At 42.8% G+C, this 17487-nt stretch overlaps 1 pseudogene; it reads right to left on the reverse strand.

Annotated features, from left to right (window-relative positions):
- Nucleotides 1–162: 162 nt before the first annotated feature.
- On the reverse strand, nucleotides 163–5520 carry LOC136552033 (protein PIN-LIKES 3-like; annotated as a pseudogene).
- Between the last annotated feature and the right edge of the window lie 11967 nt (nucleotides 5521–17487).

Here is a 17487-nt window from a genome sequence, read left to right on the forward strand (position 1 = left end):
CTCCGAGACTCCGACACTTATACCCGGGTGAAGAAGAAACGTCTCCGATTGCAAAGCTGCGACCCCAAGTGTCCTTGTTTATCGGGTATGCAGTACCCGTCGGGTATCTGTTACCCGACCGATGCCCGACGGGTACGGGGATAGGCAAGAATCTATACCCGAGACAGTTAACGGGGACAGAGACGAGATGAATTCTCCGTAGCGAGGAAGAGAATGTTCCGACGATACCCGACGGGTACATCCGGTTGCCATCCCATAATCACCGAGCACTCGCTCTCCCCGACGGCAAACAGCTGCATTATAGTCCCTGGAAAAAAGATACAGCACCCACTTCACTTGCTACGACCTTTTTTTTTTTTGCCCCATCTCGAGCAGACGAGCAGCGGGTGCATTATTATATTACCGATGTTCAATGCGGGTGGCACGGCGTACTGCAGATGGAGGATGAACTGGTACAGGGGGTCTGGCTGGATGAGGCCCAGCCGGACTGCTCCCTTCACCAGCGCCGTGCCGAGCAGCGGGAGCAGAATGTATCTGACAACTATGACACGTGCTCATCAGATTTGATATTATATTCTTCGATATATGTGTTTTGCTTTGTCGTAATACGACAGTTAAAGATAACACAACGTTATATGCATGATAATGTTGTTTGCGATGAGAGCATAATTACCGTTCAATAGGTTTGCTCCCATTATCAATGTAATGGATGGAATCGCTCCTCCACTGTACAGGGCATAACCCATGAAACTGATTAGATATGCAGACTAGGAACTACCTAGAGGTAAGGGGTAAGGCAACATCAAATGAACACAACAGGATTAAAAAAAAAGATGACAAAATTTAACTAATCAAGAGGACCAAGTATGTTCACAAAGTTAAGAAGTGTAGAACTATATATACCCTATCAGTTCAGACGATTCCTGCAGGACACGAAGTGGAGCGTTGTCGCCAATTATAGCATTTCTGATCAGAGGTGTTCCTCCAATTATGAAGCCAACAATCTACAAAAGGTCCATAGGGATTGCCTCATTATGTTGAAAGCGGGTAGAGACAAGCGATCAAACAAAGTGGCCTTCTTTTGCGATTTTAAGGTTGCAGAGATATCTTGCGGATATAGTGATCGCAGCAATTACCATTGGGTTTCAGTTAAAAAATAAACATGATATGATAATAAAATAGAGTTAATAGCTCATCAAACCAGTGTACCACTGCAATGGTTGAAGGAGCAAAGAGTTTCTTCAAGTCAATTGCTTCAGAAATTGATGATAAGAACTTTCGTGCTCTCTCCAACATTGGTTCCTACACGACTTTAAATCTTATAGTGCCCCAAGCAAGCAAAACTGTAGAACATATAGAGCAGTGTGACTAGTGGAAGAAAAATCTTTCAGCCTTGACAAACCTTATTTTTAGCTTGAACTATTCTCCTCGATAACAGAGGGAGTGTACATTCATTGGTGCAATCATTTGAGGTGGAGCAGTTCTCTTCTGCAATAGTTCCTGTAGCATTTCCTGAATTTAACACTTTCGTTTCATTTGTTTGAGCATTGTCATCTCCTTGCGTCACGTTTGATGTGACACGAACAATATTATACACAATAGACCATAGGAAAATAGCACCGATCTGTAGCAAGCCATTCACATGAGTGGCTGAGTCTTGCAACTGATTACAAGCATAAGCAGGCTTACAAAAATTGGAAATATTACTAAATACTCAAGCAACAATTGACTTACAGCCATTGAGAGTGAAGAATATGCTAGTCCAATATTCTGAAAAAAAACATCAGGTGCTCCAAATGGGCTTCCTTTCTCTTTGCAAAGAGCTGGAATGATAATGAGAAAAATATTGCCCAAATTGCCTGCATTCGACCAGCAAGTTGACAACAGTTTTTGAAAAGATAAGAAAGGGCAAAATATGGGCTGTAGACTAAGTTCATTTCTATGTCTAATCAGGGTCAATATTCAGAGAAAGAGCCTCAGAATTGCTGATCCGGAAATAAACTAGCTAGTTTTGGCTTCTAGATTCAAGTAACGAAGGTTATCTTGACATGTACAAGGTACTACTAATTGTGAAACTTGCTTGCATCAGCTTTGGCTATCAGGCTTTCCAGTAGTGGCTGGCCCCTGCCGCACTGTATAAAGTTTAAAGATGGTGACTTTTGTAAAATAACAATAAATATTTTGGTGATTGTTGCTTTTAATTTGGTTTTACTCCGTCCGTTCCAAATTGTAAGACATTTTGGCTTTCTAGCTGCGTTATTAGACAAAGTATATATCAAAGTGTATGTAGCAAAGTGTATGCATCTAGAAAAGCCAAAATATCCTACTGTTTACATCAAAATTTGGGAAGAAGAACGCGGGAACTCGAAGCTTCCAGGATTATGTCATCAAGGAATCGATTAGATGTGAATCGGTATCAGCTGATTTAGATGCGATGTCAGAATCGGCTATTTTATAGATGACGTCAGCAGACGGCGTCAATGGGCTATACTGAATGGCGCCAGGAAGATGTGTCGGACTCTATAAATAAGAAAAATTAGGATCAAATTATTATTAAGTTAGGAAGTTTTCTCTTATTCCAAGAATTGTAATAAGTCGTATTTGAGTTGCATTCATATTTAGGTTCCGGGTATAAATATTAGACCCTGGTTATTGTACAAGGGGACGAACACTCAATCAATACAATCTTTTAGTTTTTGCCATCGCATTAGGAGTAGGAGTACTATAGATCTCGGCGAGTTCTTCAGCAAACAGGGCTACATCGACTGATCGACCTCCAGCTTGCTTGTGAGTACCGTCACGACTTGTATTGTGCTTGTAAAGCTGTATCGGCTGATTGATCTTTTATGAACCATAATATAAGTTAGTTATCGATCTGTATCGTAGTTGGTAAGGCTACATCAGCTGATTGATCTCTTATGAATCATAATATAGATCAAAATTATCGATCTTATGTTAAATGACTTGTTGTTTAATACAGTATCACCGGTTATCGAATCTGCTAAGATTAGTAAGATTTTCCTCGTTGTTTTTGGTTGATTCACCGGTTATCGATCTTGTTATAATTAATATTTTATTAATTATAACAAATCACCTGATTGAGATATAGATAAATCGGCATCATATCATCTTAATTGGTCATCCTTTGATCTAGTCACGCTTTAAATCTTATAATTTATGGCTTAATTCCGCTAGATCGGCTGTTTTATCTCTATTCCAATCAAATATAGTATACATCCAAAGAAATGTTTCAATCTTGAATAAAGTCACTAGTTAATGAGATCTAATCTAATGACACTACCATAGCTGCATCGATCTGGTCGAACCTCACTGGTAAGACTTTAGATTAGAAATTATCGATTAGTGGTCTTGTTCATGATCAAGATATGTGCTCTGTTTATTTGCTATGACTGTATCGGCTATTTTAGCCGATTTGCCTATACTCTCACGCATATATCATGCTTTTATGAATCTATCAATATATAGATGGTTTTATAAATTCTTTGGCTTTAGTTTGTTATCATTATCATAGCTGCATCGATCCGATTGAACATCACTGTTGATGATAATAGATTAGATTCAAACTGTTTGTAGATTCATTTATATTAGACAGTCGATTTGTTCGTATGTTATACTCTTTTCATCAAACATATCGGCTCGACGCTTTATAACGATCATGTTCCATTTAGCTGATGATGCTTTCTTATATATCTTCTTTGCTGATTATCAATTCTCTAATTGATCAATGACATCAATCAACCATTTGGTCTTATATATTAAAATTTTAAAGAAAGATCTTCTGATTTTGTATTTTGGTGTATTGTACTTGTTTTTGTCTAGATTAATCAGTCATCATAAATCTACTATGATCCATGAGCAACGGTTATTTTGATTCATATCATTATCATTTAATATTAGCCGATAATCCTTAATTTAAAGATCTTTATTTCATGGATACGCCGGATATCGACTATTTAGTCGATAGCCTTATTGAATCGGCTATCTAGATGTACATTTGGAACCGTCTGGTGCAGTACCGACATGTTCCAACTTTAATTACTGATAAGATTTTTTTCTCCTTGTCAATTGCAGGTCAAATTGACTGGCACGTCGTTGGATTTTCAGAATCAGCTGGTTCTGTATTGAAACCAAGTAGATCTCTGGTCTCGTTCCACTCAGATCCTCTGGTTTACTGTGTATTGATCATATCCCACATTTTTATGTCAACACCTACTGTTTGGAATGGAGGGAGTACTTGCTGGTGTTCGGAAGCTTGTATCTACCAGCAAAACATAAGCTTTTTACAACGAAACTTGATTCTTCAGTTGTCCTTTTCACTCGTATCTTGATTCCTTACATGACTATTTACTAGGATCGTTCTAACTAGCTTTAAGTCGAATGTCTGTAAGATTTTCAAAGGAATAAAGTGGGTAAATAAAGAATGTATATTTACGAAGTTAAGTTCTACTCTGTACATCCAATTTGATCTAGAGCCATTCCCTTCAAATATGAACTAGAGCCATGGGAATAATTGCTCCTTCACAAAGCACCAAAATCTAGAGCAAATCGACACGCATATAGCCTACCTGAGATAGCAATAAGCATTTGAAGGTTCTGCACTATGTTTATCTAAAAATTGAAGTTTAATCATTAATTACTAATAATTGCAAAAAGGTGTATAAGTACACTTAGTTACCAGCAGAACAACAACCCAAAATGAGGCCTCTTAGCTTGGCAGGTGCTCTTGTAACTCTTACCACAATCCATCTAAAGAATAAACCAAAGGTAAAACCAAGAAGAACATTTACCGGCAAAAACCACCTGAATTAGGGAAAATAAGTAATCCTCTTATTTATTTCTCATTAACCATTATAATAATACACTAAAAGTATTTGGATGCGCTAGATAGTTAGGTTAGCATTTAGCGACTTAATTAATTGCCATCGTTGAATACTCACAGTTTAGCCAAGCTTTCCATGGTGATTGTTTTTGCCAAATAGATTGCAACAAGGGAGAGACTGAATACATAAAATACTATCTAAGGGCCTCTTTGGCACGGCTTATGTCGGCTTCGGCTTCATCTATTTTGCGTAAATCGAGGCACTGTAGCGTGAAGCCGTTTTGTAAGCCGGGGTTAAAATGAACTAGAAGTCGGAAAAAGCCAGTTTTTCTGGCTTCACCGGCTTTGGCTTCACCGGTGAAGCCGTTTTGGATGAGCCGTGCCAAAGAGGCCCTAAAGAGAAAAAAAGATATAGAAACTTTAGAAAAAAGCATGTTGTGGCCCGTGGCCAGTATTAATAAGATAAAATCATGACACAATATGTTAAAACTCTTTGTTTATATTAATTACTAATATTATTACTACTTTCGTGCAGTCTTTTACATTATTTAAATGTTTTTTTTTGCTTCTTTGCTTAGTATGCCAGCAAAATCGGTTGCTAAAAACGACCCAACACCGGCTACCAGAAGCATGTTAAAGACCGGAACACATGCCGTGACGAAGAGTTCTACGAGATCCATATTCCACTTTGAGGATTCAAATTATGCAATGCTTCTTATCCTGAAATGAATCATAAAATTTGTGTGAAGTACTACTTGATACAAGATTATAATAGGCAAAAGTACTAACCAACATAATCTTTAAGTTTGATGTGAGTATTTGGTTTAATTTACAACATTTTGAGTTTTGACGAACTTTTAACCATAGAAAGCTAAGACGGTCTGAGAGATGGTGCATTATCAACAAACAGACCGTATAAAAAAACGAACAAAACAATAATCCTATGTGGAAAGTTGCAAAAGTTCTAATACAAAATACAATAGACCCAAAAGTTTCCTTTATCCAAAAAAAAAACTCTCTCCACTCCCCTAAGTCACAAAATTCAAACTATCAGCTCCCCCACAATCAAGAAAAGAAAGAACACCGTTCACCAAAAAAAAAACAGAAAAGAAAAGAAAGAACACCAAAGCCTTTTAAACGTTGGAGCCATATTATAAGGGCCTATTTGATCCCTACGAATAATAAGATGGTTCGTATTGGACATAGACGCATGAGCATGAATTGAAATTTGGTATCACCAGAAAGATGATGACTTTAGAGTCTTTTTAGGTGTAGTAGATATAAGATATAATCTCCTACAACTAAAAAGAAAGAAAGTAAGACCATCGTTTCGTGCGACAATTGTCGCTCCGTCGGTCCGTCCCTTCCCCTTGCGATACTGCATCCAATCACGCACCCGGCGTCGATCCCTCTCCCCCGCGCCTCGCTTGACGATCCCGCCTGGCCGCCCCGACCAGATCGCCCGCCCGCACCACAATCAGGCCCTGTCTCCACTGGATCCCCGCCGCAGGAGCCTCGGTCGGGCCCCGACATCCTAGCCCCACTCTGCAGGAGCCGTGGGGATCGAAGCAGGGTACGAGCCGGTGCGAAAGGCGGGGCCGGTGACCATGACCGGCATGCTGCTCGTGCTCCATGAGACGGAGGTCGAGCGGGAGGGTGCGGATTAGGCTGCTACAACCCCTACGCCGTGCCCTCCACCGCCGCCCCGCCACCGGCGCCATGAACAACGCGGCGGCCCCTTCCTTCCACCGCAAGATTCACCAGGGCTCTTGCCTCTCGGGAGCGATGGCGACGCAGGTGACGCCAGGTAGGCCGAGTTCGTGCACGCGCTCAAGGCCGGCGGCGGCGCATCCGAGGCCGACGTGGATGCCACGATCGAGGCGCTCAAGGTCGAGGCCGGCGCCACCGCGCGCTGGCTGCAACAGGTGCTCGAGGCGGCGGGTGTGAAAGGTCCTAATGGCTAGAGGGGGTGAATAGCCTAATAAAATTTCTACAACAACACTTAACAAAATGGTTAGACAATTAAGAGGCGAAGCGAGTGCTGTGCTAGCCTACTCAAAATGCAAGCCACCTACCACAATTCTAGTTTAGATAGTGTCTATCCACACAATAGCAAAGACACTACCCTATGTTAGTGTGCTCTCAAAGACTAACTAAAGAGCTACACCAACTAAGCAAACAAGCTCTCACAACTAGTTACACTAAAGAGCTTGACAACTAGTTTGCGGTAATGTAAGGAGAGTGATCAAGAAGGTTATACCGTCGTGTAGAGGAAGGAGCCAATCAATCACAAGATAGAATTACAATGGAGACCAATCACCTCGGAATCAAAGGATGAACACAATGATTTTTTACCGAGGTTCACTTGCTTGCCGGCAAGCTACTCCTCGTTGTGGCGATTCACTCACTTGGAGGTTCACGCGCTAATTGGCATCACACGCCAAACCCTCAATAGGGTGCCGCACAACCAACACAAGATGAGGATCACACAAGCCACGAGCAATCCACTAGAGTACCTTTTGGTGCTCCGCCGAGGAAAGGTCAAGAACCCCTCACAATCACCACGATCGGAGCCCAGCGAAACACGAACACCAAGTACCTCTAGATGCAATCACTCAAACAATGCACTTGGATCACTCCCAATCTCACTATGATGATAAATCAATGATGGAGATGAGTGGGAGGGCTTTGGCTAAGCTCACAAGGTTGCTATGTCAATGCAAATGGCCAAGAGAGTGAGCTTGAGCCGGCCATGGGGCTTAAATAGAAGCCCCCATGAAATAAAGCCGTTGTACCCCTTTACTGGGCAAAACTCGGGACGACCGGACACTCCGGTCTGATCGACCGGACGCTGGACCTCAGCGTCCGGTCACGCGATACTCGCCACGTGTCCCCTCCTTCAAATGTTGTTCATCAGATTTCAACGGTCGTCAATTGACCGGACGTGTCAGTTAGAAAGTGACCGGACGCTAGACCTTAGCGTCCGGTCGTTTCCAGTAAGGTTCCAAACATGATTTTCCCGACCGGACGCGTCCGGTCATGCTTGACCGGACACAGCCAGCGTTCGGTCACACAACGTCTCCTCTATACGCCCTACATCAGCGTACATCAGCACTGACCGGACGCACCCTACCAGCGTCCGGTCGCTGGGCGACCCAGCATCCGGTCATGAGACCGAAACACATGTCCTCTACTGCCACTGACCGGATGCTCTGGTCCAACCGAGTCCAACGTCCAGTCACTCACAGTGACCTCTGTCTTTTCTGTCTAGGGCACCGGTGGCACCGTCGGACTGTCTGCACTCTACGGGCGGACACTCCGCCGGTGGAGTTTCTTACCCTTGCACCCAAACTTCACCACCCTTGATCAAATGTGCCAACAACCAAGTGTATCACCTTGTGCACATGTGTTAGCGTATTTTCACAAACATTTTCAAGGGTGTTAGCACTCCACTAGATCCTAAATGCATATGCAATGAGTTAGAGCATCTAGTAGCACTTTGATAACCGCATTCCGATACGAGTTTCACCCCTCTTAATAGTATGACTATCAAACCTAAATGTGATCACACTCTCTAAGTGTCTTAATCACTAAAATAAAATGGCTCCTACAATTTATACCTTTGCCTTGAGCCTTTTGTTTTTCTCTTTCTTCTTTCCAAGTCCAAGCACTTGATCATCACCATGGCATCATTGTCATCATGTCATGATCTTCATTTGCTTCACCACTTGGAGTGTGCTACCTATCTCATGATCACTTGATAAACTAGGTTAGCACTTAGGGTTTCATCAATTCACCAAAACCAAACTAGAGCTTTATGGGTGGCACGGCGAGGGAGGACCTACAGCAGGCCTTCTTCTTTTTCGGCAGCGGCTCCATCCGGTGGCTGGTCTTACCGGCGGTGCGTTGCCTCCACGTGTAGGGTCGAGATGGCGACTAGAGGGGGTGAATAGTCATTACTAAAACTTAATCACGTCGGCTAACCAAAACAAGTACAGAATTAAAACTATCGGTCTAGCCAAGACTACACCCCTCTATCTATGTTCCCTAGCACCTTGCAAAGATCCTAATTAAGCAATAAAGGTGCCAGGCTAGCTAGAGCTCACCTAATCAATTCTCGAAGCAAGGTCACACAAACCTATGCCACTAGTACTTTAACCAATAGGGAGCTCCTACACATGCTAGTAAGCAAAAGCACAAAGCCAACTAATCTCACTAGCAATGCTCAATAACAAGGCAACCAATGTCAAATTAGAGAGCGCAAATACTTAGCTACACAAATTAAGCAAAGTGACTAACAAGGTTACACAAACCAAATTAGTCATGCAAGGGAGCTACTTCTATGCTACACAAGCAAGAAGGTAACTAGTGAGCTATACAAGCAAACTAATTACAAGAGCAACTACACAAGCATAATGTATATGAAAGTAATTACAAGCTTGTGTAATGAGGATGCAAACCAACGGGAAGAATAAAGTTGACACAGTGATTTTTCTCCCGACGTTCACGTGCTTGCCAACATGCTAATCTCCGTTGTGTCGATCGCTCACTTGGTGGTTCGGCGGCTAATTGGCATCACCCGCCAAGCCTGCACGTCGGGCACTGCAAGAACCTACCCCAAAAATGAGGGTGGCTCAATGACACGCTTTCTAGAGTTGCTCTTCGTGGCTCCTGCGGGATGAGCACAATGCCCCTCACAAAGCTCTTCTCTGGAGCACCGCACAAACTTCTTGCGGGCTTCAACGGAGACCACCACCAAGCCGTCTAGGAGGTGGCAACCTCTAAGAGTAACAAGCACCACCGGCTTGCAACTCGATCACCTAGTGCCACTCGATGCAACCTCATGATACAATCACACTAGAATCTCTCTCACACACAATCGGATGATCACTATCAAGCATATATGAGATGGAGGGCTTCAAAGCACTCTCAAGCATGTACACAAAGTCCCCCAAGGTGCTCAACACAAACCATGGCTGAGACCACCTTATATTTATGGCTCCATGGGCTAAACTAGCCGTTACCCCTTCACTGGGCAAATTTCAGGACAATCAGACGCTCCGATCAGATCGATCGGACGCACCCTGCTAGCGTCCGGTCGCTCTACGCCATCCATGTGTCACTCTACGTTTAACCAGAGCCGCTCGATCTCAACGGTTAAGTTGTGACCGGACGCTGCACAGTGAATGACCGGACGCTGCTGCGCCTGAGTCCAGTTGTTTCCAGAGAGCTCCTCAAGCCTCTGTTTTGTGACCGGACGCGTCTGGTCCACCATGACCTATAGATCAGCGTCTGACCAGTTTTGTGTCCACGCGCCTAACTCCAGCGCCACCTACGTCACCATACGTTAGCACTGACCGAACACAGACCTTGAGCGTCCGGTCATGAGACCAAGACCGCGTGCTCACTGCTGCCACTGATCGGACACGCCGGTCCTATGGAGGCTAGCGTCCGATCAGTTCTGTGAAACCCTATCTTTTCTGTATAGGGCGTCGGTGGAGTTTCGAACCTTTGTCGCCTCTGTTCCCTCGCCGAGTTGATCCACATCAACTCCAACTTTATCTCCTTTATAAATGTGCCAACACCACCAAGTGTACACCACCATGTGTATGTGTGTTAGCATTTTCACAATTATTTTTTAAGGATTAGCCACTCAACTTGCCACGCCACTCGATCCTAGCCATGATGCAAAGTTAGATCACTCAAGTGGCACTAGATGACCGATATGCAAATAAGTTTACCCCTCTTGATAGTACGGTCATCTATCCTAAACCTAGTCATAAACTTCTCTACACACCTATGACCAGTGAAATGAAATGCCCTAGGTTATACCTTTGCCTTCTGCATTCCATTCCATCTTCTCCAATGTCGGTGCAACACATGCACCAACATGATAAAAAATGATATGATCCACTTCATATCATCACGTGATCATATTGGTTCATCAATCTTGACTTCACTTGCTTTTCACCGTTGCCTTTGCCCATCGATGCCAAGTCTTGCTTAAGCTTCACCGCCACGTAGTCCATCACTCCAAAGCCTCCGACTTGCCCTTCACGCTTGCAACCGGTCCACCAAGCCAAGTCTTGTCTTGATCTTCTCCACCTTGATCACATGACTTAATGTCATGTCTCATGTGCAATGAGCTCCTTCATCATCACATGTGTGAGCTTTGCAACATCTCCGCGTCATTTTCACCTTCATGGCATATGTTGCTCACACACATGTACCTATGGACTAATCACCTGTGTATCTCACATAAACACAATTTGTCCACCTAGGTTGTCACTCAATTACCAAAACCACACGAGGACCTTTCACCGTGGTAGCCCTTCACGGCGCGCCATCGGCCTAGGTCAGCGTAGCTCCAGCCCGGGCGGCTCTCGGCGCGGGTGGCCCACCGAGCGACAACCCCAGGACAAGGGAGCCAAGGTCGTCGTCCTAGGGGAGCGGCCCTTGGCACGACGATGGCATCGACCTAGGGCAGGCTTCACCCCCTTCATTAAATCTCCTTGTTATCGCAGCTGTAGCGATCGCCGAGGCCTCCTACCGAAGGTGCCCCCCTCTCCTAGGGAACTCAAGAAGATTCGTCAGAGGTGTTTGTGATTCTGTGATCTGATACTTTACAATTTGCTCTGTGTATTTCAGATGATGTTATTGTTTGATCATTGTATGTTCTGTAATGCCTAAACTTTGTACCATGCAGTCTGCTATCAGTCCTGATGGAACGGCCGCAAGACGGCGGCCTCAGTGGAGATGGCGGCGATCTGCGTAGCATCACTAAGCGGGTTCGTGCCCTACGGCCAGCACCAGCTGCATTCCTAGCTGCTACTCTTAAATTCCTGTTTGGTTTCTTAGTCCAATCCAAAAAAAGAAAGAAAGGAAAAAACTTGAAACTGATTCATGTCGTTGTCGTTGTTAGGTGAGGAGGATGAAGATCAGCGAGTGGATATGGAAGCTGCAGGAGCTCATGCCCAATAGTGAAATGTCACAAGATTTTTTCCCTTTCCACCCCTGATTGAACAGAACAGTGCAAGGTAGACAAACTGACGATCGGTTTTATTGATGATTGTAGCAAACCAACACTGCCGACATGCTGGATCTGGCCTTAGACTACATCAAGGATGTTCGGAAGCAGGTCAAGGTATATGCCCACATCCAAAAACTATTCTTTTTTACAGAGTGATTTGGGTTATTTTTCTCCTTCCTGAAGGAACTATAATTGCACATACATGGCTTAATTTTATATTGTAGAAATTGCTCCTAATTGCTAATGATATTGCTGGTTATAACACTGGGAGGCTCATCATGTCTTCAAAAGTTTTTGAATTTATCTTTAAGCCAAAACCGATAGGTCAGATTCTAAAACTCTTTTCCTGCTACTGTTATTCATAGTAGTACCATAAATATTCTGTGATGTTGCCAGTGGATATAGCTATGTTCTCGAAACTGTTGTTTGTCCTTTATTATACTCTTAACTTTTGATTTCACTCACCCACTATGAGCTAGCAGCTAGGTATTGATCTAGGATCAACCAATAGCTGACATAAACCTGAAACATGGTAGATGTTGAAGTATAAGAGAGAATGCATATGAATCTTGGCTTCTAACTTTTTATTTAGTGTGTGGTACAATATTTTAGGTGGGAGATATACCTTAGTGATTAATCGAGTGTAGGTTATTCTTCTAAACATCGACATTAGTTAGTAGCGCACTTCGTAGTTACTAATAGTTTTATACTTCAGTAGCTAAGCAAGCAGGTCAAACTACACTTGCTACTCTTCGTGTGTCGTCAACAGCTTGTGGTCTCCTGTCTAGATATGCTAATAAACACATATATATTTTTTTGTTTGTTTGCTGAAAGTTGAAGATCCACTTCAAAAAGGCACTGACTTCTATAATTAATGTTCCATCCTGGAGGAGGATACATAGTACCAGCTTATCGTTGTTGTCCGGTGTGTCTTATACATGTGGTCCGATGTCATGGTTAAAATTGTGTTTTTTTGAAACTGTTAAAATTGTTGTTGTTGGTACATTAGGTTGCACATATTGATCTTTTGCTATCTTATTTTGCAATGTACATGGACATTGTCTTCTGTACAAGCGGGTGGTGAGGGAATATGTAGTGCAAGTCATGAGAACTCATAAAAAATTGTATTTTGATTGCACAAAAAATATGAGATGTATCCATATCCCATAAGTGTCTTTTGTTTCAATAGTTGGGATTCCCTCAATTTTTTTTCAAAAAGTATGAGAATAAATACATTCATATTTGTCATTTTATATGATTTTTTATAAAACAAGATTGAATTATAACTTTTGCGACAAAAGTACATCTATGATTTGTGAACGTGCATCGCTTCAATTTTTTGAGCTACAGAAATATGTTTCCGATTGAATTTTAATGAAGTACTTCAAATTTAATAGAATTAACTTTGAACTTCATGACCCCGTAGTGTTAGCATGGGCAAATATACTAGCAACATACGAACCCATCTAATTACCTCATGAAATTTCGTATTGCACCCTTTGCATCGCATGGGCACTGCAACTGTACATGGCATTTATATATCATAATATCACAAACTTATATGTAGTTCCGGATAGTAAACTTAGAATTTTGCAGGGAACCTGAATCAGCATAGTTGTAGAACACTATAGGTTGCTGTTATATGCTTTCTGACAACTATTAACTGACATCATCAAGTTGTTTCACTATAGGATTCTGACTTAAAAAATAATCTAGCTCTCAATCCATATATAGTGTCATTGTACAGTCCATTGATCTGCGTTTCTAATAGTGCTCGATTACATCTCCCATTTGATTGAATATTGCCTGTCATGTGATAGAGGAATCATGGTAAAATAGGAAGTAGAAAATTATTGTGCTATCCATATACACATTACATCTTTGCATGCACCGGCATACATGGCAACGAGCCTCTCTCGGCTCCTCTGTGCCTTGCTCTAAGGAAAGAGAATTAACATAGAAAGAAAGAGAATTAAGACAAAAGGAAAGAGAGAGACTGCTATCAATCCTCTGCTATCAAACAGGTACACCTCAACACATACAAACTCAAAATAAATCCCCACAAGTCCATGCCAACCAAGACCCTAATGAGTTTTGGGCATTTGAGGCCATTAAAGACATGCCAATGAACCAGGAAGAGATGACTGAGTTACTGTGTGACTACGTCATGGCAATTCAGGGTGAAGTGACGTTGAAGTAAGCTACATGCTTATTTTAATTACTTTATTTACTAATAATAGTGTGCTATCTTATATGACGAAAACCATCATCTGTGTCTAATGCTTTGCAGGAAGCCTTGGGTTAAAGGTTTTCATCCCTCTATGATTTCCCTAAGTGTCAAGGACCTACAAGAGTTGTTAATGAACAATCGAGACATCTCTGAGAACTGTTTCAACTTAGGTGTTCGTTTTCAAGCAGCTCGAGAGTACAATACAATGAAAAAAATACAATAGTATTACGAAGCATCACATGGACCTAAGATTCTATGTAAGCACATTTTTAAAATTCTTATCGTGCTATATTATATTGTCTTATTTATTGTTCTCCTAATTGTATAAAGTAGGCTAAGTTATACTAATCCTGACTCTTGATATCCTTCTCTTCCAGAAAATGTGTGCTTTAACAAAAATACCAAAATACCATAAAAAATACACTAAGAAAGAAATGACTGCGAGGATTGGTGTATGTGAGGATATGGAATACAGCTTAGCACAATACAGATATGTAAGTCGCTTGCTCCTTGAAAGGATCAAGATGCCCAAGAGGGGGGGGGTGAATTGGGCTAATTACAAATTTCTTTGCAATAATCAAAACCTATGGTTAGCCCAATTAACCCCTTATGCCTAGAAAGTGTTTCTATTGATCTAACGCACAAAAGTTTAGCACCCTAAGTTTCATTCCTACTCTAGCATGGCAATTCTAGGAATGTAAATGACAAGTAATGAATTGCTCAAAGTAAATGCTTAAAGTAAAGAGAGGAGAAGAAACACAGCAATATTTTGCCGAGGTATCAGAGAGTCGCCAGTCCCCACTAGTCCATGTTGGAGCACCTGCGCAAGGGTGTAGCTCTCCCTTGATCCGCGCAAGGATCAAGTGCTCTCTACGGGTTGATTCTTTGACAATCCGTCATGGTGAATCACCCACAACCGCTCACAACTTGAGTTGGGTCACCCACAAGCTCCGTCGGATGATCACCAAACTCCCAATCACCACCAAGCCATCTAGGTGATGGCGATCATCAAGAGTAACAAACATAAACTCTCACTTGACCACGACAAGCCTACTGAGAAGGATGGATGCACACTTTGCTACTCTTGCTTCACTAATGAGGGCTCTCTTTGGGATTCTCAAATCTCAATCACCTCACTAGGATCTTGCTCTTTCTAGCACTCTCTAAGGTGTTTCTCAGCTATTGGAATGAGCAAAAGTACCTCCACACACGAGTGGAGGTTGTATTTATAACATGGGCTAAAAAACGAACCGCTATGTGCCTCTATGGGGTGACCGGATGCTCCGGTCAGTACACCCCGAACTCCAGTGGTTAAGTGTTGACCGAACGCTGGCCAACGTCCGGTTAGCACTGACCGGACGTGTCCGGTCACGTTTTCCCCTCACTGGAACCTTACTGATGTCGACCGAACGCTGGACCCCCAGCGTCCGGTTACTTGCTGAGCAGCGTCCGGTCAGTAGCCAGAACCTGATCAGCATCCGGTCAGCATTGACTAGATGCGTCCGATCAGGATTCTCTCTCTGGGACCTTACTGGAGTTGACCGGACGCTGGCCCTCAGCGTCCGGTCACTTCCAGACGCTTTCACCTTGGTCAAATGAACTAACCGAACCCTGAGCTAGCGTCCGGTCACACCGGATTCAGCGTCCGGTCAGTATTTGACCCTCCATTCACTTCCAACTCTCGATCATATGTGAATGAAGTTTGCTCCATTAGATCAAAGGGCTGTTAAGGAGCTACCTAGTGCTAGATTTAGTAAGTGTGCACCACACCTAACTCACTAGACTCACCTAGGTTAAGCTACCCGTTCATACCCCCTTAATAGTACGGCTAAAGGAAAAACAAAGTCCTAAACTACTCTCAGTGTTTCTCTAACTCCAATCGACACTTAGAACTAGTCCATCGTTAACCTTGTCGTCCATTCTTTGAAAACCGAAATGATTTCCATCGTAGGGGCATGACAACCATAATTACCTAATCGATCTCCATTACTGTGACCTAACTTAATTGCCTCTACAAAACACATGTTAGTCATAGTAATCATGTATTGTCATTAATCACCAAAACCCAACTAGGGGCCTAGATGCTTTCAATCTCCCCCTTTTTGGTGATTGATGACAATACTACCTCGAGTATGTGAAAGAGATGAGTTTTTTAACATGCTTGGTTCATATAAGTTTTTGGCAATAAGAACAAAAGTGTTAGGCAATCTTATATGACCCAAGCCAACATGATGTACTCAAAAGATATGAAATAGGCATGAGTACAAGTAATGAAGCTCATTTGCATCAGAGTAAAATGTGGAAGCAAAAGCAAATGAGCATAGCACAAGTGATATGACATATAAATAATTCAAAGTAGAGAGCACACATGTCATATATCACGATCACGTAGATATCACTATCACAAAAATATAGTTTAATGCATAAATGTAAACACACGACGAATGCAAAATAGTGTATCACACATAAAAACTCCAAATGTAAAAAGATAAGCTAATATAAAAACTAAGCCGCCCCTATATATGTCACTCCCCCTAAGGCTAACATACTCGAACCCTCTCCCCCTTTGGCGTCAAACACCAAAACCTAAGGGGCGATCGACGGGACTGCAGCGGACGAGCCAAGCGCTGAGGTACGAGGAACTAGCTAGAACTGGGCACAATCATCATTGGACCCTGAGCTCTGAATAGTCTAACTCTCTATAGCTGGTAGAGAAGCTGAAGCAATCTGGGTCGGATCAAGGACTAGAGCTGCTGTAGACTCTACAGGGATAACTGTAGCATCTGGCTCTGATGATGCCACTAAGGAAGGGAGCATCTCTATAGTCACTGTGATAGGTGCAACTATAGAAGGACCTAGAACATGCAGGTATGGTGGAGTAGGCTACCCTGTCAACTCACTAAAGGAAGCACCAAGGCTCCTGGACACTGTAGTCTCTAGCACTAGCAGCGAGGGCATCTCAGCTAGTGTGAAGCCCGTCTAAAGAGGTGTGAACTATGGGGCTATCACTAGCGAAGCAAAATAGTAGGACACCTGCTCTGTAGGTGAAGCAAACTATGCTGGTGGCTGTCCCTGACTCTAAAGCCCACTAGGCTGTAACACTAGAGTCATCGAAGTGATGGTAGGCTGACCAATCTAAGGCGAAGGCTGTGGCGGTAGGGCCCCAATTGCTATCACTACATGCTACATAAATCTAAGAAGCTGCTGCTGCATGAGGATCTACTACTAATGCATGGCCTGCTGCTACTATAGAGCCTACGTCTATTGCTAAATAGCTAGCTGCTGTCTCTGAAACTTGTCCTACCGAGTCTGGAATTGTGCAAAAGTGGCAGCGGTCTCCTAAGCCTGGCGTGCCTGATCCTGCCTCATCTGCTCAAGTATAGAAAG

This window comes from Miscanthus floridulus, chromosome 4 (assembly GCF_019320115.1).
Source record: "Miscanthus floridulus cultivar M001 chromosome 4, ASM1932011v1, whole genome shotgun sequence".
NCBI lineage: Eukaryota > Viridiplantae > Streptophyta > Magnoliopsida > Poales > Poaceae > Miscanthus > Miscanthus floridulus.